Source organism: Notolabrus celidotus, chromosome 20 (assembly GCF_009762535.1).
Source record: "Notolabrus celidotus isolate fNotCel1 chromosome 20, fNotCel1.pri, whole genome shotgun sequence".
In the NCBI taxonomy this organism is placed as follows: Eukaryota; Metazoa; Chordata; class Actinopteri; order Labriformes; family Labridae; genus Notolabrus; species Notolabrus celidotus.
Window position 1 is genome coordinate 28,404,175 of NC_048291.1, and position 26,593 is coordinate 28,430,767.

General features: G+C 42.2%; 1 long non-coding RNA gene across 1 annotated transcript in view; it reads left to right on the forward strand.

Annotated features, from left to right (window-relative positions):
- LOC117832953 overlaps positions 1 to 11,397 on the forward strand; it is a 40,464-nt gene extending 29,067 nt beyond the window's left edge. The window contains exons 2-3 of the long non-coding RNA XR_004635291.1: positions 7,244 to 7,318; positions 11,309 to 11,397. This is a non-coding gene — a long non-coding RNA (uncharacterized LOC117832953). The remainder of the gene's footprint in view (positions 1 to 7,243; positions 7,319 to 11,308) is intronic.
- Positions 11,398 to 26,593: the final 15,196 nt, after the last annotated feature.

A 26,593-nucleotide genomic window follows, 5' to 3' on the forward strand; every position in this document is an offset into this window, starting at 1 on the left:
CCTTCATTTCCCCCCTCTCGTCCCACTGCTTCCTCCATTTTTCTTGAACTCTCTCTGGAAAACAAACACATTAGCAGAGATCAGAGAGGCGATCACGTCATCCCTAAACCCTACACCCCCCGCTGAAGCCCAGCAGGGCTCTCCTCAGCGCAAATATTTATGTGAATATGCCTCCACATGATTAAACATGAGCATGTTTGTTTGTGCCCCCCAAAAATACAGAAGTTACCAACGCTGGTTTGTGGGTAAGAAGCATTTCTCTAAGTGTGTGTACGTGTATGTGTGTGTGTGTGTGTGTGTGCCCTGAGAGGAGGCAGTACAGCACTCCCCCATGCCGCAGGCTCTGAACAGAGAGTGGGGGAATGTGCTTGCCACTGCAGTAAATGAGAAAAAAAAGCAGGGTAAAAAAAAGAAGGGCTGTAAAAGTTGCTGAGGCACACAAAAGAAAGGAGAGAGACAGAAAGAGTCTCTTATCCTTAATTAGAGTTTCCGCCTCTCCCTTTTCGTTCAGAGAGAGAACCAAAGCATGAAACGACTTTACATTTTTTTCTATTCTTGTGTCTTAAAATAATTTCTGTATCCTCTTTGCATCATCAGCTTTTTTTTAATGTACTACTCTTAATTTACACGCACACTTTCCTTCTTTAGTGTCATCATTTATGTTTCATTTGTCCTCCACTTTGGTGAAAGTAAAGATACCATACTGACCCCGATGTGATGTATATGTTTCCTCGAAAGCCATCTGACAAAAGCGGGATCGTATAAAAGCCGATCCGTCACAGAACCGGACCTGATAGGTTTCTATTCTAGTCAATGTGTTAACTTCCACTGGATCCGCTCTCGTTCCAGCTGCCTCTCTGGTCTGGCATGCCAGAAACGCAATGGAGCTGATATGCAAGACTTCTATTTCTGTCGGATGCCGGAGCACGACGCATCAATCTCAACAGAGCAGATGGAGCGGGACAGGAAGTCATCCGGCTAATTTTCAGAATAAAACACTCTGTGTTATCACCAGATCGTATTTCACTTAACTACAACAACAAACCAAAGTCATGATGAGCGGAGCCAGGCCTGGAGTCAACAGGTCAGAGGTTTTCAGAGGACCAGAAAGACAACATGGATGAGGAGAGGAGGAGGAGGAGGAGGATCCTTGATTCAGTGATTACTTTGGGAAACCTCGGTCACATGACTCCAGCTGTCCGGCGGTCCTGCTCCGTGCTGCGGTCTGAAAACACAACGTGGGTGTTGACAGACGAGAGAGCATGGACTGCAGCGGATCTGGTGGAAGTGTGATGTTAGACTCAGGGTTGAGTAATTAAATGTCAATATTCCACCTATCTGTAAAGTGAGTGTGATGACCCCTCCAGTCGTGACTCATGGGGTGGACAAAGTTGCACTAAAGCAGGACAAGATAACAACAACTGAAGCAGAGTTCTGATTCCTTTTAAAGAAATGTTTATGTATGAAGCAGAGACTTTAAATTAACTTCAAACAGACGAGACAAATGGAGCCACAGAGTGCAGCTAACGTCCGAGCCTGAAAAGATCATCTTTGGTTTCTGCAAAACGAAAGGAAGGTAAAACTATTAGCAGACCTGTCATCCATCCAACAGACTGCAGGTTGTTTTAATACTGATGCTATGAGTGCTTCACACAAACATGATCACATTGCATTCCGTTTAGATTCAACAGGAAGAGGCTAAAAATAAAAGTCTCCTCTTTTAATGCACAGGTTACACGATCAGGTGACTGAGCGTCTCTGAGGCTCAGGAGTTCAGAGTTTTGGGATTGAGTCTCTGCTGCATACAGAGTCAAGGTTTACAATAAGATGATGTCCTGACCATGGCGTCGTGCTGCGCGTCTGCAGAGTAATTCATAACGGTGACACTGACCCCTCGGAGCAGCAGCTGTCAATGCTATTGACGAGCCGAGCCCCTGTGTTTATCTGGGAGGAGATACGACCACGTCTGTGTTCAGGTCACCTCCCTCTGCCTCGTCAGCTCCTGTGTGTGTGTGTGTGTGTGTGTGTGTATTCCTCTGACAGGTTCAATCTCCACTAATCACAGCTTTCAGACCCCCCTGTGGACTTAAGGTCTCTATTTATCAACATGACAAGGCGGGAGGGGGAGAACACGGTGGGACGAGGCCAGAGAGCAGACAGAAAGGCTGTTATTTCATTCAGCTGGGCTCTGAAGACGACTCCTGCTCCAGACCGGCTCCAAGTGAAGAACCGCAGCTTGATTCTGCAAGTCAAACTCAGCAGTATGTTGACCTGTGATTGGTCACAGTGTGCAGTGATCATTGCATGTATCTCATATCTTTATATTTATGCATCCAGGACTTGGACTTGTGCATTGACTGCATGAGGAAAATGATGAGCAGGCATAAAGGGTTAATTACAAACCTTCATATTCCTATGTTTCTAAAAGCGTCCTCCTCCTCGTGTATTTCTGTGTTCTTGTATCACAGGCTTTGAGAAGGTGGGAAGGTGGCAAACACACAAAGACTCAGCATGCCTGGCTCTTCATGTTTTCATCAGAGTGTGACTCTTTCAGATTAACACGTATGTAAGAGGATTACTCTTTATGATACATCCTGTGCAGGGTCACAGGAGGCTGAGGCTGATCCTAGGTGTCTCATAGTACACTCTGGTCCTTCCACAGGAAGCCTTTCTTCATGCTTTACATCCGACTTCAACCAGATCCGTGTTCAGTCTGGTCTGGTCCGGTCCAGTTGCATGCTCTTGGCTGAGAATTCATGTCATCATGACGGTTTTTAGGTGTTGTAGTTCAGTGAAATATGATCTGATGATAACAGAAAGGTGGAAGCACACCCCACATCAAAGACTCAAACTTTCCCTTTTAAGATTTACAATGATTCATACTCCAACATCAGACTTCCACTAGATCCGCTGCGGTCCATCTCTGTGCTCTCTCGTCCATCAACACTCACCGGTTGTGTTTTCAGAACGTAGCACGGAGCAGGACCTCCGGACAGCTGGAGTCATGTGACCGAGGTTTCCCCGTGGTAATCACCGAATCAAGGATTCTCCTCCTCCTCCTCTCCTCATCCATGTTGTCTTTCTTAAAACAACCTGCAGTCTGTTGGATGGATGACAGGTCTGCTAATAGTTTTACCTTCCTTTCGTTTTGCAGAAAGCAATGATGATCTTTTCAGGCTGGGACATTAGCTGCACTCTGTGGCTCCATTTGTCTCGTCTGTTTGACATTCATTTAAAGTCTCTGCTGCATACATAAACATTTCTTTAAAAGGAATCAGAACTCTGCTTCAGTTGTTGTTATCTTGTCCTACTTTAGTGCAACTTTGTCCACCCCATGAGTCACGACTGGAGGGGTCATCACACTCACTTTACAGATAGGTGGAATATTGACATTTAATTACTCAACCCTGAGTCTAGCATCACACTTCCACCAGATCCGCTGAAGTCCATGCTCTCTCGTCTGTCAACACCCACGTTGTGTTTTCAGAACGCAGCACGGAGCAGGACCGCGGGACAGCTGGAGTCATGTGACCGAGGTTTTCCCCGTGGTAATCACTGAATCAAGGATTCTCCTCCTCCTCCTCTCCTCATCCATGTTGTCTTTCTGGTCCTCTGAAAACCTCTGACCTGTTGACTCCAGGCCTGGCTCCACTCATCATGACTTTGGTTTGTTGTTGTAGTTAAGTGAAATACGATCTGGTGATAACACAGAGTGTTTTATTCTGAAAATTAACCGGATGACTTCCTGTCCCGCTCCATCTACTCTGTTGAGATTGATGCGTCGTGCTCCGGCATCCGACAGAAATAGAAGTCTTGCATATCAGCTCTATTGCGTTTCTGGCATGCCAGACCAGAGAGGCAGCTGGAACGAGAGCGGATCCAGTGGAAGTTAACACATTGACTAGAATAGAAACCTATCAGGTCCGGTTCTGTGACGGATCGGCTGTTATACGATCCTGCTTTTGTCAGATGGCTTTCGAGGAAACATATACATCATATCGGGGTCAGTATGGTATCTTTACTTTCACCAAAGTGGAGGACAAATGAAACATAAATGTTGTCTTTCTGGTCCTCTGAAAACCTCTGACCTGTTGACTCCAGGCCTGGCTCCGCTCATCATGACTTTGGTTTGTTGTTGTAGTTAAGTGAAATACGATCTGGTGATAACACAGAGTCTTTTATTCTGAAAATTAACCGGATGTTTTCATTTTGTTTTGGTGAAACCTGACTTCCTGTCCCGCTCCATCTGCTCTGTTGAGATTGATGCGTCGTGCTCCGGCATCCGGATCAGAGACGCAGCCGGATCTCAACGGAGTGGATCCAGTGGAAGTTAACACATTGAGTAGAATAGAAACCTATCAGATCTGGGGCTGTTAAAGTCATTCACCTTAAAAACATCTCTTCTCTGTTTCTGTGACTCTTTCACATACGACACAGTTTCAGTATTTATCTACAAATTACCCATTTAGAGGTAATTATAAAACTGCAGGACACTTAAGCAGCACGTTGTGATGTTTTTGTAACCCCACCAGAAGCTAAAAAGCTTAATTATCAGTTTTGGGAGAGGTTTAAATTAATGGGGTAACGCTTTGTCTGGGGAAAAAGAGAGAGAGAACGGGGAGAGCAGATAAGAAGAGGGATGGAGAGAGAGAGCTGAAGAGACAGTGAGACATTCGGAGGGTAAAGGGTGGATGTTAATAAGATGTCAAGTGTAATAATACCCATGCTGGTGTCGAAGGCCTTTGTTGAAATCTCATATTTTAGAGGCAGCAATTGAACTCTTCCCACTACAATTACATTTATCAGCAACGTGTGAATCACTCTCCCTCTGCCCGTACGTGAGTGCTTTCATTAACTTCCTATTTTCACTGTGTGAGATGTGTCACTATATTGTAGACTGAGTGCTCATTGAGCAGACCTGCCAGGCACTCTGTCTCCGCTGAAATTACTCATCGTGAACTATTTCTGGACCATTATGCAGAAAAAGCTCAACCTCTCGACGTCTACAGTAAACTGATTTAATTTTCAAACCAAACTGTCATTTCCTCTATTTCACCCCGGGCGGAGAAAGACATGCAGCAAATGGATGGCGACACACACATACACACACACACACACACGCCCATGCACAAACATCAGATGATTCATCGCCCCACATTCTTCACGTGGTTAAAAAGCTGGCGCTGGTTTAAAGAGGAGCTCAGACAGCGTGGAGGCGCTCTTATCTCCATGTTACGGCCTTTCAGTGTTAAGAGTAAAAGTCAGATTCTGCCTGCGTTCATTCTATCATCAGTCTCCAACACAGAGATAAAGGGGAGGTAATGTTACCTTATGTGAAAGGTGTTCAAACAGGAAGTTACTTTGAAATAAAAGACGCCAAAAACATCACGGTGTGAGCAAGACTCAGTTTCACTTTGACTTGGCGCTGCTGTCTTTGAAACAGGATACCAACACTCACAGAAGTATTGGACACTGATATCACCTAAGATGTGGTATCATTGTGAGTCCTTTAATCAATGCACTGACCCTACACTCTTATGGGGTGTTCGCTTGTACTAGGAAGTTAGCTCCGCCCCTTGAATTTCCCTGTTGGGGATAAATAAAGGATTATTTTATCATCTTATCATCTCATATCTCATCTCATCTCATCTCACATCTCATCTCACATCTCATCTCTCATCTCATATCTCATCTCATCTCATCTCACATCTCATCTCACATCTCATCTCTCATCTCATATCTCATCTCATATCTCATCTCATATCTCATCTCATCTCACATCTCACATCTCACATCTCATCTCACATCTCATCTCACATCTCATCTCACATCTCACATCTCATCTCTCATCTCTCAACTCATCTCTCATCTCATCTCTCATCTCATCTCTCATCTCATCTCTCATCTCTCATCTCATATCTCATCTCATATCTTATATCTCATCTCTCATCTCATCTCATCTCTCATCTCATCTCTCATCTCATATCTCATATCTCATCTCATATCATATCTCCTCTCCTCTCTCCCCTCCCTTCCCTTCCCTTCTCTTCTCTTCTCTTCTCTTCTCTTCTCTTCTCTTCTCTTCTCTTCTCTTCTCTTCTCTTCTCTTCTCTTCTCTTCTCTTCTCTTCTCTTCTCTTCATCTTCATCTTCTCTTCATCTTCTCTTCATCTTCTCTTCATCTTCTCTTCATCTTCTCTTCATCTTCTCTTCATCTTCTCTTCTCATCTTATCTTCTCATCTTCTCTTCTCTTATCTTATCATCTTCTCTTCTCTTATCATCTTCTCTTATCTTATCTTATCATCTTCTCTTCTCTTATCATCTTCTCTTATCTTATCATCTTCTCTTCTCTTCTCATCCGTCTTCATCATTCAACGGAGACGAGCTCAACCTTGTTTTATGACGACCGACTGGAATGGAGTTTGAAGGGAACCCCTCCTCTCTCAAGACAATTTGCATCTTGGGCACTCGTGTACACACGATTATGACGCGTGCATTGAGCGAGTAAACATGAAACATACATGCAAATAATCCAATCGTTCAAGTTTGGTGTGAACGCAACATTATTTATGAAGCCCCAGAAATCAGGGCTAACAGAAGCTGTATTCACACATGTGCAAAACGTCCTGAAAGTTTCAGAGTGGGCTGCATGTGTGGACGCCAAGAGAGGTCATTTTGACCCAACTTTACAGACTTCCTTCGTCAACCCCTTAGTAATAATGTTTGTAGAATAGAGCAGGAAATATGTCTTAACAAGGGACAGGCCCAGAAGTAAATGAGCATCATGAAACTAGCTGAATAACAAAATAACATCATTTTGCTGCACGGACACTCGTTCGCAGAAATAGCAAACTTAAAACCATCCAAAGATCCAGGTGAAGAGGGATTGGATGGATGACGTGACCTGCAGAGTGCATCATGGAATATTTTATATCTTTCAAATGGGTTCATTGCCTTCGTGTGTTTATCTGTGTGTGCACATTAAAGCTACCTGCAAAGTGCAAGGTGCACCATGCATGTGTAGAATTAGAAAAGAGTGCAACCACTAAAATCACCTGCACACACACTTTCAAATCAAAGTCTCTGACTGTTGGAAATTGAGGGGAAAAAGTCAGAAGTTAGATTAAACTTAATGGCATTAAGTTATCCATTTAATACAGTGTGTCCCAAAGTTTTAAATGCATGGCCTTTGTAGAAGTTTACCGTATGTTGACGTCTTCTTCTTTTGTTGAATTTCCTGCAGGCTGCAGAGTGATGCTGCCCCCAGAGACGAGGTGGATGTCATGCAGCGCCTCAGCGTCTTCAATCAGAAGTGTCAGTAAGTACGTTTGTTTATCCTGTGTGAGTGCAGAACACCAAACACTGACGTCAGGAGGTGTTCACGAGTCCACAGGTTACACTCCTCCTTTGCCTCAGAGTCTCTCTAAAACAGGAAACCTCATTTCAAACAAAGATCCGTGCACGAGTCCACAGTGATGGTTTGGAGCATATTCTTTGTGTCATTGCGTCTCTTTGCTCCGGGGTTATTTAAGGTGAGGGTCCAGAGGGAGACCTATCTCTCCCTCTCAGTCCCCCCCTCTCTCACACATAAACACAAATCTGCCAGATCCTTGTGGCGGCTGCAGGCTTAGGGTTGTAAAGACAGTGACAGACTGCTGACGGCCCAAGGATGATAAATTTGTCACCAGTGATGTAAACCAATGCCCAACACAGCCTCAATCCCAGTACACAGAGAGAAACAAGGCTCTGGAGGTTGTTGTGTCCATTCTGTACAGACGAGCACATCACTCAGCTGTAAGGTGAAAACACTGACACTACCCTCAAAGTGAAGAGCACTTCTATCTTTAACTTCCAGTGTTGTCACCCTAAAACCAAACAAAGCATAGCAATGAATCTGAGGATGAAATGAAGCTGCTATTATCTGAGTTCTGAGAACATCACTTGATTCAGCTTTAAAGCCGTGGTCAAACACAGAGAGGTCTTTAAAGCATTTAGTGTATCAGAAACTTTAAGTGAGGATGTGACCGTCTGATCTGATAGAACTGGTAGTAAACAGCATTATTGTTCTGTCCTCTGAGGAACCGTCCTCCTTTTGTTTACCCCCAAATGAAAACATCCTACCTTGATGTCCTAAAATAACTGTTTCCTCCTCCTCGAGTTCCTCCTCATCCAGAGACAGTAAACAGAAACCATGGCGTTTCTTTTTCATCTCTGAAGGTTTTTACTTGTTGTTCGTCCCTTCTCAAGGCTTTATACATAATGGATGATCCCTCTATCAATATTTATTGATCATCAAGGGGCGGCTATGATGCTCCCATGTGGAGGGTGATAAAAGTTTAATCATCCAATCAAAAACAGTTCTGAGTCTTATCTTCCGTTTGATAGAAGAAGGAGGGAAGTGTCCCATTATTCTCCAAACGCACACATTCAGACACCGACCCCAACGAAATGAAATTACTCATGTGACACATTTTTATCTCACACACTCCTAACTGGTTTTAAAAATAAACATAAGACTTACCTTTTATTTTTAGCCCTGGACTGAATTATTATAAATATTCCCATTGTTTTAGCATCATTTATATTCTTTATTTTCCTTTTATTTTTTTGATTATATTTTATTAATTTTATTGTAATATTTTATTTTTATTTCTAAGTATTTCTCATCACTTTCCTCTCTCTTGTTTCATCCTTGTATCATTTCACCTCTTGCTCTTGTTTTCTGTCTCTCTGTTCTTTAGTGAAGCACTTTGGATGCATGCTTGAATGTATGAAAGGTGATATATAAATATGAGTTGAGTTAACTGAAAATAAATATGTAACACTACCTCATAATGCAGTTTAAAAACCAGAACACAAAGTGAAAAAATTCAAGTTGATTGGGCCAAAAGTTAAATTGTGGTACTTTCTTTAAACTGCAGAGGGCGCTGTCTGTTTTGGCATCTTGTCCAATCTCATTATATATCTTGAATTGTCAAATTGAGGGTGTAGGAGCAAAGTGAGAAGGTAGTGGACAACACAAAAACGTGTGGAGATATTGCTTGAGACCAAGCTGCAACCTCCAGTCTTGAAATATGAAGACAATACACATTGGAAGTGCTAAAGACTGCAGTTCCACTTCCTCTAGTGTCCACTAGAGGCTGGCTGCAGAAACACCAGAAACCACATACACACCCATTCAAAGAAGCTGATCTTTACAGCAGAAATAAACATGTTTACAGCCTGGTTCAAAAAAAAGTTTAGGTCTGAAGAGCTCATTTCTGTATCGTTAGTTTAGAAGATATAAAGATTCTGAGTTTTGCATAATTAAGGGCGTGGCTGACTTGACTGACAGGCGGACACACTGTAGCTGTTAGCGAAGAGGCTAAAGGCCCACCTTACCTTTGCCTCTTGTTTCCTCAAACAAAAGCTAGCTTGAATCAGCATTTCCAATATGGCAACCGCCGACGATAAGCTTCAAAACTTTTCAGAAACAAATGGGTGACATCACAGAGACTGCATCCATGTTTTATAAAGTCAATGCTAAAGACAGATTACTCAAAGTTAACGCCTCTGATTGTTTGGGGAAGTAAAATCAATATACAAACATTTGTTACTGAAATTGTAGTGTCATAGTCGAGTCACCAAACCTGAAGTCTTGAGTCCTCAGGGTTGAAGTCCAAGTTGAGTCCCTGTTATTAATATGAGATGCTCCCCTGCTCACTCCTCATGTTGGTGAAGCTACGGTGGCTTTTAAGGACAAGAATCATGATAAGTACGATCCTTCATTTGTCAAGTTTATCCCATCAAAAAGTTTATCAATACAAACTCTTTGCACACAACAACCACCCTCTTCCCCCTCCTCCTCTTCTTCGTCGTCCAACATCTGCATTTTGGACGGCCACTTAAATCCAAAGATGAGACGGTCAGAACTAGCATGTCTAATCTGTGCTGCAGAATGATGCTGGTGCAAGATGGCAGCCTCCACTGAAGGGATGCAGATCTAAGAGGCTCATTCTTAGTTAACAGAAACAAATATTCATATCCAGGTGATTAGACACTGATTAATACATATTTATGATTGCTATGTTCCATCTCCACCTCGTCTGCTCTGCCGAATGCGACACACTGCGTCTCAAAGTTGTGACAAATAAGGTGAAAACAGGACTGATCATCCTCCGTCTGACTTCTCAGAGTCTAAATGTATTACCCTAATACCGCTCGGATGTGTTTCGTAACGTACACCAGGGGTCTTAATCATATTTCAGACAAGAATCTAAATGAGAAAGGCAGCCTCTTGTTCGGGGAAGTAAGCCATTAAACATTTTGCATATTGGGAAATTAGCAGAGCGAGCTTTGTGCTGAAGTGAGCTGTGGGGTACATTGCGAACTTATGTACCTTTCTATTTGACTGTTTATCAAGCTGACAGGTAAATTAACTCCAATACCAAGAAATGGTCCAATTACCTGCTGTTTCCCTCCGCTTACTCAATCACTGCTTTGTGCATCCCAAATCAGAGTTGAAGAGCTAAACCTTACATCTATCTTTGTCAGAGTAATGCACCTTATGCTTTAGTGTCCTGTGTTCTGATGGACTTGTTATGAACAGTCATCAGACTGTAAAATTGAATCGCCTGCAAAGCTTTCTCAAGGTGATTCATTACTCCCTGAACCTGCATGCAGAGTATAACGTGCATCATGCTTGACTCTGTGCACGGACGCTCACACACAGACACAGGCGTGTGGAACACATCTGGCCTCCTACTGTTGCATTTTGGCTTGAATTTGCATATGCCCTTGGGACTGCCTCCGCTCCCTGTTAATATTCTCCTCGCCATTAAGAGCCTTATTGCGTTCACAAACTCTCTCTCTCTCTCTCTCTCTCATTCCTCAGCGTTCCCCTCCTCCTTGTTTAAATAAGTGTTTCAGGTAATAACCTTTTGTTCTGCATGGACTCGCTCTCTCTGTCCTCGGAGGGTGATTATGGCGTTCAGGTACTTGCATGTATACATATTGTGTACATGTGAACACTTGTAATTCCCATTTCTAATTACACGTTTCTGCTGCAGTGGTGGCCTCGTTAGAGAAAGTGTCCAAACTACAGTTCTTCAACACAGTCAGCTATACTTGACACTGAAGCTGATGTCAACTCCCACACTTATTTATTAGTCCAGCTGGGTTAAAAGTGCCTGACAGTCGCAGCAAGAAAAATTGAGGAGGTAATAACAAGGGCAGGGCGGAGGAGTGGGTCATAATTGACCCTGCTTCCCAGAGCTCTGGGTGAAGTTATTCTCTGTCCTTCTGCGCCTCTTCACTCTCCTTCCTGCAGAACAGCCGAGCCAGCACTTTGAGACTGTAACTCCAAAAAGGAGGGCACAAGTTGACCACACAAACAAGCTCTCTCCATGCATCGTGCTTCTTCCCTGGAAAGTTTGACCTCTGGGAACGAGCAGGACGAGACTGGACTCAAACCTGTACCTGGTGGAAAGTGCATTTCTGCACAACGCCCTGAAAGCTGAACACAAGTGAAGAAGAGGATGGAGAAGGACAGACTGAAGGAAGCGTGGGTTTGCAAGCTTTGCTGCTTTTTTCCTTTTGGCTGAGAGACCCTTAAAGTACTGAGAGTTGGTGAGCTGCATCAGCTGTCAGCTGATAAAAACAACCTTGGCTGTTCTTACTGATGCAAATGTGAGATATTTGCAAGAGAATCTTCTTATCTGAGCGGAGAACCTTTCAGGGAGATGAATAACGTTAGAGCGTGACACATTTTAGGCATGTTGTCAGAGAAGGAACCGGAAAACTCGACTGACCATCAGACACTTGGACCCCCAAAAACTTTCCAAAAGTATGAGGCTGTGCTGCAAACTTTGTCTCCCAGACTACACCAGAACTTCATGTGCTGTCTGGTTTTCTTTTAGGTTATATTTTGGTGGTTTTATGCTTTTATTCTGAAAGGATAGGACAGAGGACGGAGCAGGAAACCAAGAGAGAGGATGAAGAGAGACATCAGGAATGAGGCTGCAGGCAGGAATCCAACCTGTGCTACCTGCTTGAAGACCAAGGCCTCTGTATGTGAGGCTGGTGACTTCACCACTAGACCAGAGACCCCCATGTGCTGTCTTGGACTGAGGAGGTGCACAAGTCTTGTGCTATGCTAACAAAGATTTTACAGCAAATGGAGGAAGAGCGGTGCAACATGTTGGATCAAAGAACCATCCAGGAGACGACGGGGAAGAGGTTAACCTTTATGGATAGAAGTTAAAGCAGTGCTATAGTTGATTCTGCAAGGGGTCTTGAGTCCTAGTCCAGATGGTCAAGAAGGATCTTAAGAAGTACTCAAAGACCTTTGAGCAGAGGAGCTTGTGAAGAGGTCCATGATGGAGGTGCTGCAGCAGATGTATCAGGAACAGAAGAGCCGCCGCCTCAAGCTTAGAGGAGTGGACATTGATGACCTGGACAGTCTGAGTTGTGTCTCCATTACCTGAGTCCAAGTCCTCATTATGATGGTTCTTATTATAAAGAGGACTACATTGTGACCACACTTGTAAATCCCCCAACAGGCCAACAGGACCAGGACCAGACTCTGATGTTCATAAATGAAATGTTCTCTGCACACTCAACAGGTCCCCCTTCAGTCAGAGAGCCAATGTGAGCCGTGTGATGATACAACAGGACTCCTTATAATAAATAATGAAAAGGGGGATTTAAGCTGAGCGGGGGGAACTCAACAAGGACTCAAGGTTTGGTGACTCTCCTGCAGAGCTCTGCTGAAGCTTGCACAGGTTTTACTCTCTCTGCTGGCACCACAACATCCATCTCTCCTCTTTAGTGCATCAAATACAAAAATGTGTTCATCATAGTAAACTCTGAATTCATGTAGAGTTACACTTCAGAGTCTGCTGTGGAAAATGGGGCCTGTTATACAAACTTAAACCCAGACAGACTGAACCCTGATAATTCCTCCTGGCTCTCGTCATTTGAACGTAGATTTGAAATCCCCCCCTCCTCCTCCAAATTAGCGACCTGTCGCTCTCTATCTGTCTCCGTCGGAGTCTCTCCTGTCTCTTCCCCTCAGCCTCAGAGCCTGACACGGCGCTGACTCTGGATGGGCTGAGACAGACAGATGAGCGGCTGAGATGAAAGTCAGATGTGATGAAAAGTGATCGAGCTGACAGCAAACTCATTTACAGACGACTTCTGGGAAGAAGTCTTTTCATCAATATTTCCAGACGTGTTACAAAAGAGCCGAACTATCCCAAATATTGATTGTGATAATGAGAGTTTCTCACGCCTCATTAAAGGAGAGAGTTTGGTTTTTAAAATGAAGAGATCAAAGCGGCACACGTTGGTCAGTGTTTGTTTCTTTGATGATATCAAAGCTTCTCTGAAATATTAACATACAGGCTGCTTTCATTTGTTTCTGCTCCTTTTATGTCTTCACGACTTTCAATGGCTTCTACATAAATGTGATTTCCCTCAGGTGTTCATTTTCACCGTCACATCTTTCCTTTGTTTCATAAAAACAGAGTTAGAGAGACAGACGGACCAAACATCAGCAGGTAAAATCTAAAATATCAAACTCAGGAAAAACACTTTATTAATAGATGCTCTTACTGAAACAACATTATCATGATAAAACACCAGAATTATAGATAATACGTTTTCTTCAAGGGGAGTTTGCATGTTTGTGTGTGTGTGTGTGTGTGTGTGTGTGTGTGTGTGTGTTTGTGTATGAATGCTAGTCTTTGTGTGTGTGTCCAAATGTCACAGGAGCATGATATAAAGGAGGTGATTTTAAAACAATGATCTAAAGAAGTGCAGAAAGTGAAATAAAGAATAGAAAAAGAGATCAAGTAGGGGAGTAAATAAATATATAAAATTCTAAATAGTCTTATCATATCAAAAAACAGAGGAGAAAAAAAAATTGAATGTAAATTAAATTAAAAAAAATGAAAAATGGGAAAAAAATATGAAATAAATAAACTTATCAGTTAATAAATAAATGAATAAATAAGTAAATATTTGTTTAACCCTCCTGTTATGTTCCTTTCTCTGGTTCAGCAATAAAAATGCACATTTTTTAACTCCATTACTAATCATTTAAATCAAGATTTGTTGCATTGGTGTTCTTTAATCCTCACAGGTCATGGTTCAATGAGGATAACTCACTTGATTTCATTGAAATAAATGTTAAACCTTTTTTTAATGCACATTGGAAAGCCCTTAATATAAATACAATAGTTTTAATTGACATAGATTTTTGTTTATTTTATTTTAAATTTGGACTTTTTTAATTTTTATGAAGTGATGTTGATAAATTAACATGATTTTTATGCACCATTTAGCTGGTTTGGAGGTATATACTGCCTAAAATAGACTTTAAAATGGGTCAATCTGACCCGCAACATAACAGGAGGGTTAAATTCATGATTTTATTTTGATCGTGTAAATACAAAATTAAAAAATATTTAAAAAATGAACAAATTCCATCAGCAAGCAATGTATTTATTTATTTAATTTCACAAATATAATTAAAATGTTACAAGTCTTAAAAGTCTAATCAAATAAAAAATTACATTTAAAAAATACTGCTATAAAAAAGGGAATTAATACATAGAAAATAAGGAACTAAATAAATAAAATATTGTAGTCTAATTATATGAAAAATAATTCCAGTTGGAAAAATGGTATCATTTAAATCAAATAAATATTTCTTAAGATAAATAAAATGATAGATAAATAAATAAATAAAAGTCTAAAAAGGATAATAAAAAAAATGAGTTAAAAAAAATACTGCTATAAAAAAGGAAATTAATAAATAAAAAATTAGGAACTAAATAAATAAATAAAATATTGTAGTCTAATTGTATGAAAAAAAATTCCATTTGGAAAAAGGGTTCCATTTAAATCAAATAAATATTTCTTAAGATAAATAAAATAATAGATAAATAAATAAATAAATAAATAAATAAATAAATAAACAAAATAGATAAATAAATAAATAAATAAATAAATAAAATATTGTAGTCTAATTGTATGAAAAATAATTCCAGTTGGAAAAAGGGTATCATTTTAAACAAATACATATTTCTTAAGATAAATAAAATAATAGATAAATAAATAAATAAATAAATAAATAAATAAATAAATAAATAAATAAATAAATAAATAAATAAATAAAATATTGTAGTCTAATTATATGAAAAATAATTCCAGTTGGAAAAAGGGTATCATTTAAAACAAATAAATATTTCTTATGATAAATAAAATAATAAATAAATAAATAAATAAAATATTGTAGTCTAATTATATGAAAAATAATTCCAGTTGGAAAAAGGGTATCATTTAAATCAACTAAATATTTTTTTAATATAAATAAATTAATAGATACATAAATAAATAAATAAATATGCAGTTGTGGCCACCACTTATAATAGAGTTATTTAAATGGAGATTAAATCAGATTTATTAGTTGCAACTTCTGACTGTTTCTAAATATGGACGACACACCTCCATTTCCTTCCATCGTAGAAAAGTGAAGCCAAATTAACTGTTGCAATGGGTGCAGATATATTGTGCTTGTGACGTGTTTTAAAGCCAGGGAAGCAGGCGCCATGTAGACTGTGGCGCCATCGTACTGACGTCACAGTGAAGTTCAGAGACTCTTGAGTTAGTGTTAATAAAGTTTCTCTCACCGTTCCTCCTCTACTCTGATGATCCAGTGAAGAACGCCCTCACTGTTTATCTCACATCTTAAAACAGGAACACATGTTAGACTTGTTGTCCCCGTCCCTTCAGCATCAGGAGGAGCAGAGTGTTTGTTTTTAGGCTGGTGTTAACTTCCAGGTACAAACTGCTCCACCGTCTCTGCAGTGAAGTTGATCAAGCATTTCACATCGTCCACGAGGCCATTACAGCTCCTTATTTTCTGATGTGCCTCCTCAGCCTTTTTAGAGTGTGCTGGAGTGTTTCACTGCAGCAAGAAGGAGCTGAGGAAAGTCTTGTTGTCTAGTTCTGCCAGATGGAGATACACACACACACACACACACACACACACACACACACAGAAAGAGAGAGAGAGAGAGATAGAGAAAGAGTAGGGGTTTCTGCACCAGTGAGTGGTTTCACTGAGCAGAGTCGTGATGTGTGTGTAACGTGTTTGTTCTGTAAAGCAGAAATAAATTCGGGACAGTGTGTGAGTGTGTGTTATGTGTGTGTTTATCTCAGAGAGCGAGAGAAGGAGAGAGAGAGACAGAGATGGAAAAGAGAGAGAGAGAGTTTGATTGAGTTCTCATCCTGCTGAAAATGTAACACCTGTATTTATTGTTGTCCTCTGAGCAGTTTTCTCTTTACGTCACATGACCGCTCAGCTTTGTTTTCACCTGAAGGCTTCATGTCTGAGGAGAGGAAGAGTCTTCTCTCACTGTAAATCATTCCTTCAAAGTTTAACAGACAGATTTTAAACAATAAGTTTCATTACAGTCTTTAATTCAGTTTGAAATCTCTCTTCTGAGAACTTGTTGAAGTATTTAAACTCATTTTACTCTCATTCTGAATCCCTTAAAGTTATTACGAGTCTTTAATTTCATCACTTCCTCCCTCCTGAGGTCGCCTCGCTCCTCTTCTTCATTGGTAATTGTAGCGTCGCTCTGTCACATGTTACCGTTTCAGGGACATATCGTGCACAAACACACTCTGAGCAGCAGGTTCAGCCTGAAATGTCAGTGATTTAGAAATTCAAACTTACCCTTTGGTTGCACTTCGGTGAAACCTTGATGCATAAAAAGCTTCCGTGAAATACCTGAAATATAAATGTGGAGAGATGCAGATAGAAGAGCAGCTAAACAAGACAGGAAAACCTTCCATTTCATCTCCCAAATGTGACCCACTTAGACGTCTCACCCGGACTTTAAGTGTTCTCTGACGTCACCCAGTACAGTACGCTTTCTCCTCTGCAGAGGGGAACTGATGTGAACATGTAATTATCAGAGGCCCTTATCTTATCTATATTCATGTTACAAGCAGAACAACAGAAACAACATGCTAACACAGTCAGTCCCAGGAGAAACAAGGTCAACGGTTCAGGTAACAACTCCAAGTAGTCTCCTACAACGACTCCAGGAAACTACGGGTGAAGAGAACTGCTAACGACTTCTATTCAAGGTTCATGATCATCAACATAATCATAAACCACAGAGGATTATGTTTCCAGCTCTGTCTAGCAGTCAGTGGATGGAGCATCCCCAGGAGAAACTAAGTCAACAGTTCTGGTAACAACTCCAACGACTCCTACAATGACTCCAGGATACTATAGGTGAACAGCCCTGTTAACAACTACCACCCAAGTGCCATGATCATTGGTGTACTCATGAACCACAGAGGCTTATATTTCTGTCTCTGACCAGCAGCGGACAGACAGACCAACCCTATACGAAACAGAGTCGGCAGTTCCAGTGACAACAACTCCAATGACTTTCTTACAACTGCTACCACAACTCCACAACTACCATTCAAGCGCCATGATCATGGCATACTTATGAACCTAGGAGGATTATGTTTCTACCATGTTCACAAGTCAGTTGATGAAGCGACCCCTGGAGAAATTAGGTTAAAAAGTTCTAGTGACAACTCCAACGACTCCAGGCAACTATGGGTCAACTGCCCTAATAACAATAACCATTTAAGTGCGATGATCATCAGCATACTCATGAGGCTGAGGGTTATATTTCTATTTCTGTCCAGCAGTTGGTAGACGGAGCAACCCTAGAAGAAACAGAGTCACAGGTTCTGGTTACAACTCCAACAACTCTCCTACAATGACTCCAGGAAACTATGGGTCAACAGTCCCCATATAACAATAACCATTCAAGTGCCATGATCATCGGCATACTTATGAGACTGAGGGTTATATTTCTATTTCTGTCAAGCAGTGGACAGATGGAGCAACCCCAGAGGAAATGAGGTCACCAGTTGTGGTAACAACTCTCCTACAACGACTCCAGGATACTTTAGTTGAACAGCCCCATTAACAACTACCATTGAAGCGTCATGATTATTGGCATACTTATGAACCTAGGAGGATTATGTCGGTTGATGAAGCTACCCCTGGAGAAAGGAGGTCAAAAGTTCAAGTGATAACTCCAACGACTCCAGGAAACTATGGATGAACAGACCCGTTAGCCACTACCGTGCAATGATCATTTGCATAATTATGAACCACAGAGGCTTATGTTTCTATCTCTGTCCAGCAGTTAGTGGATGGAGCAACCCCAGGAGAAATGAGGTCACCAGTTCTGGTATCAACTCAAACGACTCTCCTACAACGACTCCAGGAAACTACAGGTCAACAGCCATAATAACAGCTATTCATGTGCCAGGATCATCTGCATACTCATGAAACTTATGCTTTTCTAGCTCTATCCAGCGATCGGTGGGTAGTACAACCTCAAAAGAAATGAGGTCAGTACTTCTGGTAACAACTACAACGACTCCAGGAAACTATTGGTAAACAGCCCAGTTGACATTCAAGTGCCATGATCATTGGCGTACTTATGAACCACAGAGGCTTATATTTCTATCTCTGTCCAGCAGTCAGTGGATGGAGCAACCCCAGGAGAAATTAGCACAAAAGTTGTAGTAACAATCCAACGACTCTCCTATAACGACTCCAGGAAACTATGGGTCAACAACCCTGATAACATCTACTATGATCATTGATATACTCATGAACCACAGAGCCTTATGTTGCTATTCCATCCACCAGTCAGTTGATGAAGCGACCCCAGGATAAATGTGGTCAAAAGTTCAGGTGACAACTCCAACGACTCCAGAACACTATGGGTGAACAGCCCAGTAACAGCTGACATTCAGGCGCCATGATCATTGGCGTACTCATGAACCACAGAGGCTTATGTTTCAAGCTCTGTGTAGCAGTCAGCGGACGGAGCAACCCTAAGAGAAACAAGGTCAACAGCTCTGGTGACAACAACTCCAACGACTCTCCTAAAACAGCAGACGGTAACGACTCCAGGAAACTACAGGTCATTTGACTCCCACGATCATTAAGATTTAAGAACTTCAGCCAAGTCCAGTTATCCTTTTGGATCTTTGACCCTAAAAAGAAGTGAGTCCAGAGGAGTCCTCCTGTCCCTGAGTAACACAGTCATTATTAAATATTAAATATTAAACCTCTTACATTAATATCTGACAGGCGAGGACATATTTATCCTCTTTCTAATCTCAATGTTTAATTGTTGGTTAATTTGTGAGTGTTGCTGTAAACAACAACATCACCACAGATGTTCCATTTAATCAGGCTCATAACACCTCCAGAAGGCTGAACAGTCAGTTCTGCTGTCCCAGTTCCCGCCCCCTCCATGAGTACAGTCACAGCCTCCTCCAGTACTTCGTCTGTGTGATCCACGATGATTGCTCTTACACACACATTCAACCGTTTAACATTACAGCCTGCCGTATGAGACAAAACTCAGGAATCAGGGAGTTTAGTCCCTGATAATTGGATCACCTGACCCCGTCGGTCAGAGCTGACAGCGCTCATCATGGCTGCTCCTTTATTTGCACTAACCCACCAGCGGGCTCATGAATTAAAAACAGGACACACACACGTTTTAAAGGAGGGCGAGCTTGGCAGATTATTACACTCTTGAATCTTTGAAGCCGACTGACTCCCAAACTGAACAGCTGTATCCTTCCTCTCTCGCCGGAGGCAGCCATCCACTCCTCTCCATCAGGCAGCAGGGTGGTATGTTTTCACCCCATGGGTTTTTTTGGTTCACGTCAGTCCCATGAGAGCAAACATCTGCTCCTCTGAAGTGTCCTTGAGCAAGACATTGGGCCCCTACCAGCCTCGCAGAGAGAGACGCTGCCGTACAGCTGAGCCACCCTGACCTATCCGTGCAGAGGGGATCAATACCGTATCGCAGCACTCATTCCTCTATTCATGAGGGTTCATTGAGGTCCAGGTCCCTGCTGTGGCCTTTGGCCTGCCAGAAAGTGACGGAGGATATGCGTTTGTTTGTTGCAAGGGGTCTTACACTTTCTATTGGCAGTCAGCTGGTGCAGCTGTACTCTGCAGGAACTGGCTTTGTAGGCCCCTAATCTGCAAATCCCTTATGCGACTGTGTGTGTCACAGCTTCAAAAACCATTACCCAGCAATCTCCCCTCTCTGCCCAAACGCTTATAATGTGTTATCACTAATAAACATATGGCTGAGGACAGAAACTTCACTTCCTCTGTTTGTTTCTCTTCCACTTTGGAAAGAAAGAAGTCCCTCTATGAGAAATATCTAGAAAACAAAGTGAGTGTCATTTCTGTGCGATGCATTTACAGCAAAGTAAGTTAAACTGTGCAGCATCTTTCCATCCAGGTTCAAATATTAATAAGATTACTGCAAAAACCGAATGAAATAAACATTAAGTCTGCAACCTTTCTGCAGAAGCGTTTCCTTGCAGGTTGGTTCTGCAGTTCTCTGTGTTGAGCAGTAGATGGCAGTTTGTAACACGGTTTCCTGTGAAGAGGAGGAGGGAAGCACTGCAGTGAGGGAGGACGGAGTGAGTACAGTGCATCAGAGGGGCGACAAAAAGCCCTCTGAATCAAAAAATCCCCAGCGGAACACAAATAATGGCGTGGTCGAAATCAAACGGCTTCTTCAAGGTCGGCTGTCCAACCAGACTGAATAAAAGAAAAGAACAAGCAATGTGTGTCCGTGCATGTGTGTGTGTGTGTGTTTGTGTGTGTGTGAGGAGAATCAGTGAAAAGCTAAGATTTACCCGTCTAGACGGAAACACTCACAGCCCGAGAGGCAAACTGCTCATCAGCCAAATGCCTGGGTGACAAATCAGGAGCAGGCCATCATCAGGAGGTCGGAGTCAATCTGACAGAACGGGGTGGGAGGAGTCAGAGAACACACTGAGATGAAGAGAGCAGGATGCAGGGAACACTTGATTCTCCATCTTCATCTCTCTCAAGTTTTCTGTGACACTCAGCAGGCGACTCGTCTTCAACACATCCACACGGAGGATTCAAGGTGCACTTCTTCATATTCTGTGTTTCAGTGTAAAGACTGTAAAGCTGAGAGCCGGGGAGATCTGTTCAGGCGTCTGCAGAGTGAATGATGATGTACCTGCATCCCTTGCAAACACACACACACACTGCACCAACAGCTTTACACACACTATCCAACCATGCTGCGCCTCCAGCAGGTGATATGCATGTGGAGGAGGCTTTTTCATGACGTAGCGTTTGGCAAGCATCTGAAAGTAAGAGTGACATCAGCAGGAAGCAGAACTTTTTAAAGCAGCGATGAGAGAAGGTTCATATTTAACATGAGACTTCACATCTCGACCAACAGCAGAGACATCCTGGAAGAAGACTCTCTCTCTCTCTCTGATCACCTGCATGTGTCAGCCCCTGCAGATTATCAGACATGACAGAGACAGAGAGAGAGATCGTCTAAACCGTTGATTTGAAAAAATGCAAAAATTGCATGACAATTGTGAAAAAGAGGAGCCCAAGGAGAAGGATAATACTTAAAGATAGAAGTCACAAATTTGTGAGAATACAGTCAAAAACTTCTGAGGACATAAAGTTATGCATCTTTATTATATTTATTATTATTGTAAGTTATATTTTTGGGGCTTTCACACCTTTATTTTAGAGAGGAGAGGACCTGGGATAGAGCAGGAGGCCAGGAGAGAGAGCGGGGGATTGACATGCAGGAAGGGGACTGCTGGCTGGAGTCGAACCCAGGCTGTGATTAAACCATTTAGCTAAATTTGTGAGAAAGAAGTTGCAAATTTGTGAGGAACACATTGAGGTTTAGCACGGCTTGCATGCTGCATGGCACAACATGTGATGTGCAGAAGTGGGAAGTAAGCGTTGAGGGTCTCTGACAAACTTTTCCTGAGTTTCTTCTTGTAGATTTGCTTCTTTATTTTCACTTCTTTGCAGCTTTGTCTCACAATCAATCAATCAATCAATCAATCAATCAATCAATCAATCAATCAATCAATCAATCAATCAATCAATCAATCTTTATTTGTATAGCGCCAAATCACAACAAACGTTATCTCAAGACTCTTCTACAAACAGAGCAGGTCTACCAACACCAGAGACCCAACACCAAGACAGGGTAAGACTCAGTCTGACCCCACCTTAATCCACCATGAGCATTGCACCTCGCAGTATTTAGCTAGTTACAGCGGAGAGGACAAACTTCCTTTAACAGGCAGAAACCTCCAGCAGGACCAGACTCATGTTAGACACACATCTGCTGAGACCGTGTTGGGTCTGTAAAGAGGGATAGAGGGAGATGAAAGATAGAGAGGGAGAGATGATAGTGATGAGACGAGGAGTAGAAGCTGTTGCCGCTGGAGTCCAGCACGTCCGTATCAGTAGGAGGACGTCTACGGCAGCTCAATAATACTTCCTCTTTAAGATATCAGGGTCCTGGAGGCAGAAACCCTCTATCTTTTTCATAACGCTTCTATAGTGAAGACTTGATCAGGCTTAGACCAGCTCTTAGTTTTGCTGCTATAGGCTCAAGCTTCCTGGGGACCTGTTTCATTAAGTCTGTAAGCTGCTGCTGTTGTTGTTTTGTTGTCGTCTGTCTCTCTCTGCTTCTTCTTCTATCTCACTTTCCAAGCCAAATGAGGTCTCAGCTTCTTAGGGATTCTAGTCCCACCCTGTTAGAAGGAAGTTCTTCCTGACGACCGTTACCGAGTGCATGGTTAAGATAAAATCAGATAGAAACTATGATACAATTACATATACATCTGCCACTTACATATCTGGCTACCTCCATGGTTGCTTTAGTCGCTGTGGTCAAGATTTCCTGTAACAGGCCGGTGTGCAGAGACTGTAACAGGGTCATATATATACTTCACACTTCTTTTAGTCTAACTACACAAATACACCTGATAACACTCTGACAACCACTACACTCCAACATGCAGGCCTGCTCATCGTACCTCAAGTCTCTAAAAGTAGTATGGGAGGTAGAACCTTCAGTTATCAGGCCCCTCTCCTTTGAAACATCTACCAGTCATGGTCCGGGAGGCAGACACCCTCTCTACTTTTAAGAGTAGGCTTCAAACTTTCCTTGGTTAGTAACTTTAACGGGACAGGAAGAGTTAAAGGAAGTGATGAGGGGGTTGGGGGGAAGGGGGTGAGATAGGATCCCAGTGTGTCAGTCTAAGCCTATAGCAGCATAACTAAGAGCTGGTCCAAGCCTGATCCAGCTCTAACTATAAGCTTTATCAAAAAGGAAAGTTTGAAGCCTACTCTTAAAAGTAGAGAGGATGTCTGTGTCGCACAAATTTGTGGCTTTAATCTCTGAATATTACTTTACTCCTCCAACTCTGTTCACAATGCCCTGAATACACTGTTGTAGTATTATACTTGCATAGCTGAAAACATACTCAGGCGGCCTCCCCAGGTCTTGCTCCAACTCTTCTGTCCATGGAGTCAAAGTGACTATTTAGTTATCAGTCTAAATAAATCATTATGAAATCTATAAAATCATCTTTAAATCATAAGTTAGTGTCTTCTTGTTTGTGTCTGTAGCTGGGTAATGAGTAGGATAATGTACAGTGAACGGGTGGTTACGCAAATTAGAATACCTTCATGGTGAGACAAGCCCTGCTTCCCTTCATGACCCTGAACATACCACGAGGCGTTCACATGCACAAACGCACCTGCACACTCCGCACTGACCATCTGCATCACGCTGCATAATGTGTGTGTTCTCGCACTTCTTTACAGCCTACTTTAACCATCTAGGTCACATTATGTTCAGTACCTGCAGTGTGTGTGTGTGTGTGTGTGTGTGTAAGAATAGTATCTAGGTGTATGCATTGTACAAGCTGCGTTCACAGTGACCACCTATTAATACTTCAAGTCCTGTCCCCCAAAAACCACATGATGCTGCCTCATGTTCCCTCCCTCCCTGTGTCCTTATTCCCTCCTTCCCATCTGTCCTGACTTCCCCTTTCTTTGTTCCTTCTTCTTCTTCTTCTTCTCTGTTTTTGTGAGTCGCTGACAGAAAGAGGGAGAAAAAGCTGCACACAGGGAAGGACACAGAGAAACAGAAAGTAAGAACTGGAGGGAGAAAGTTTGAAACTGAACATGAAAGTTGACCCGACCTGCAGAGACAGAGTCCTCCTCGATAAACTTCCTTCACCTTGAGGGCGTGTTCTTCTTCTTTTTTTCTCCTGGCATCATTAATGTCTCTGTTCATTTGTTATTCTTTCTTTTTAACGTTTGCAAAAGACAGTTCTTCTCAGGCGTGCTAATCCATCTATCCATCTTTTCCCATTATCTCTGTATCAGCATCTTAACTCTCTGCCTCTGAACTACTAATGGTTAATCCATCGTGCTCCTTCGATTTTAGATGTGTTGAGGTGAGTGAAGGCTTTCTGCTTCATGCACCAATCACTGCTCCTGCAGGGTTTGTTGATGATCTGCTGCTGGGCTTTAAAGAAGGTAATGTTTGAACATTAGCTAACGGCTGCAGATCATGCATGTTTCCTGTGTTGTGGAGATTCAGCATGCAGTGCAGGGGTTCGTTCATTGTTGCCTCTAAATCTGAAAATATATGTCCCTGTTGTTGCAACCCTCTCTGACTTGGCCTTGCAGAGAGCTGTAACTAAAGCAATACGCTCTGTTTCATTTTCAAGGATATGTTCTCATAAATTACAGGGTAACAAAAGCTAGATTTAGACAAATGGGTGTTTATCCTGGAACAGTGGCACACAATACCCAGGTGGCAGCTTTGCAGAAAAAACCTCATCTCTCCCGGGACAACCCGAACGAATTCCCCCGAGGATGAGTGTACATTGTTTGTGTTTGAATAAACAGCCAACACTTTTTGGGGTTCTTTGTATTTGATATAAAAATGTTGGATACACTTTTTGGTGGTGTTGTTGCTGGGAGCCGGCCAGACCTGACTGGATTGTGTTCTATCAAAGAGGCACAGGAAAATAATGCTGTGTTAGGTCACCTTAACTCCACACAAAGGCATTTAATGACGGCATTATAATCTGAGTGGTAACGCTCTGCTTCTGATCATACAGCGTCACATATGATGCAAAGGAATCATGAGTATTAGATGTCACCCAAAGTCATAACTAAAAGATTTAGTGAGTTTTAACGAAGTGCCAGCCTACTGTTTTGAGAGATGAAGCCAATGAAGGGGTGCAAAAAGCTGCAGTTCCTCGAGTGTCCACTTGAGGCTGGCTCCAAAAGCCAAGAAGACCCCATTAACATCTATGTCAACATTTTCACAGCCTGGTGTATAGCCCATACCTCTGTTTTTACATACTGTATAGGGTTGAATTTTGCTTTAAGTCATCCATTCAAAGATATTAAAGCTACACTGTTTGCACAATCAGGCATAATCAGGCGGCATGGTCACCTTGACAGGCGGGGTCACCTTGACAGGCGGGGTGCATTGTGGCTCTCTGTCAGGAAGCTGAAGTCCAGCCTCAGCTCCATGTCTGTGCCTGTTTCTAGGTTAAGCCGAGTCAGCATTTCCAACATGGCGGCCGCCATCGTACCACTACAGAACGCCTCTCCAGAAACAAACGAGTGATGTCACTGAGACTGTGTCCATATGGTTAGCATGGTCATTTGTTTAAAGCAGAGTGTAATGACAGTAAATACAAAGGTTATCTATCTTTAATGGGTTAGCTTAGCATAAAAACACAAAACAGGGGGTGCTAGCCTTGCTTTTTCCAAAGCAAAAAATTGCATAGGGTATCTTTAAAGAATGCAACTATTGTGCTTTATCTCTATCCTAAATGAGTTACCAAAAAACTGTTGTACATTAGGTGCATTTCGACCAAGAGTTCCGGGGTCTTTTAGCTCTCTGAACTACTTCTCCCTGAACTAAAAGGTTCCTGGTCCCCCATTGTTGTCTGCGTTTCGACCGAGGGCTGAAGTCCTGGGTAGATTGTGTAAATCAGGCCAGTGACGTATGGAGAAAAAAAAGTAAATGCACTACACCACCAGACCAGTAGAGGGCAGTAACACAAAGAGGAATGCCATTCATCACAGATGACACTATAGAAGCAGACGGACCGACAGGTATCACCCCTAGCAGGGGCTTTTTAGGGGGGAGATTATCTACCCCTGAACTAAATTTAGACCCTAGTTCCACCGGTCGAAACGCACGTAGTTCAGGGGTAAAGTTCCTAGTTCTGGGGTAAAGTCCCTCCGGTCGAAATGCCCCTATTCAAGCTAGTTAGTTTAGTTTAGTTCATTCACACACATCATCACAAAGATACATCTATATATACTCAGTAAACATTTTCAGGATGGTTGGATGTGTGGAAAGGGGTGACCCCAGGGAAGCTATTTAAAGCTTTTAATAGGGGACCCAATTATCCCACAAATAAAGATAGTTCCTTCTTACAGCCAAAAAATAACCAAAAAGGCTGATAAATGATGGGTTTTTCTCTCCATTGAATATGTAGCTAGTATGCACAATGAAGGAATAAGTCCACCCTAAGTAACCAGTGGACTATAGAGGTTGGGGTTGTCTCTCAACTGGACCATGCCAGCAGTTCCCACCTTTCTGCTAAGCTAAGATTAGCA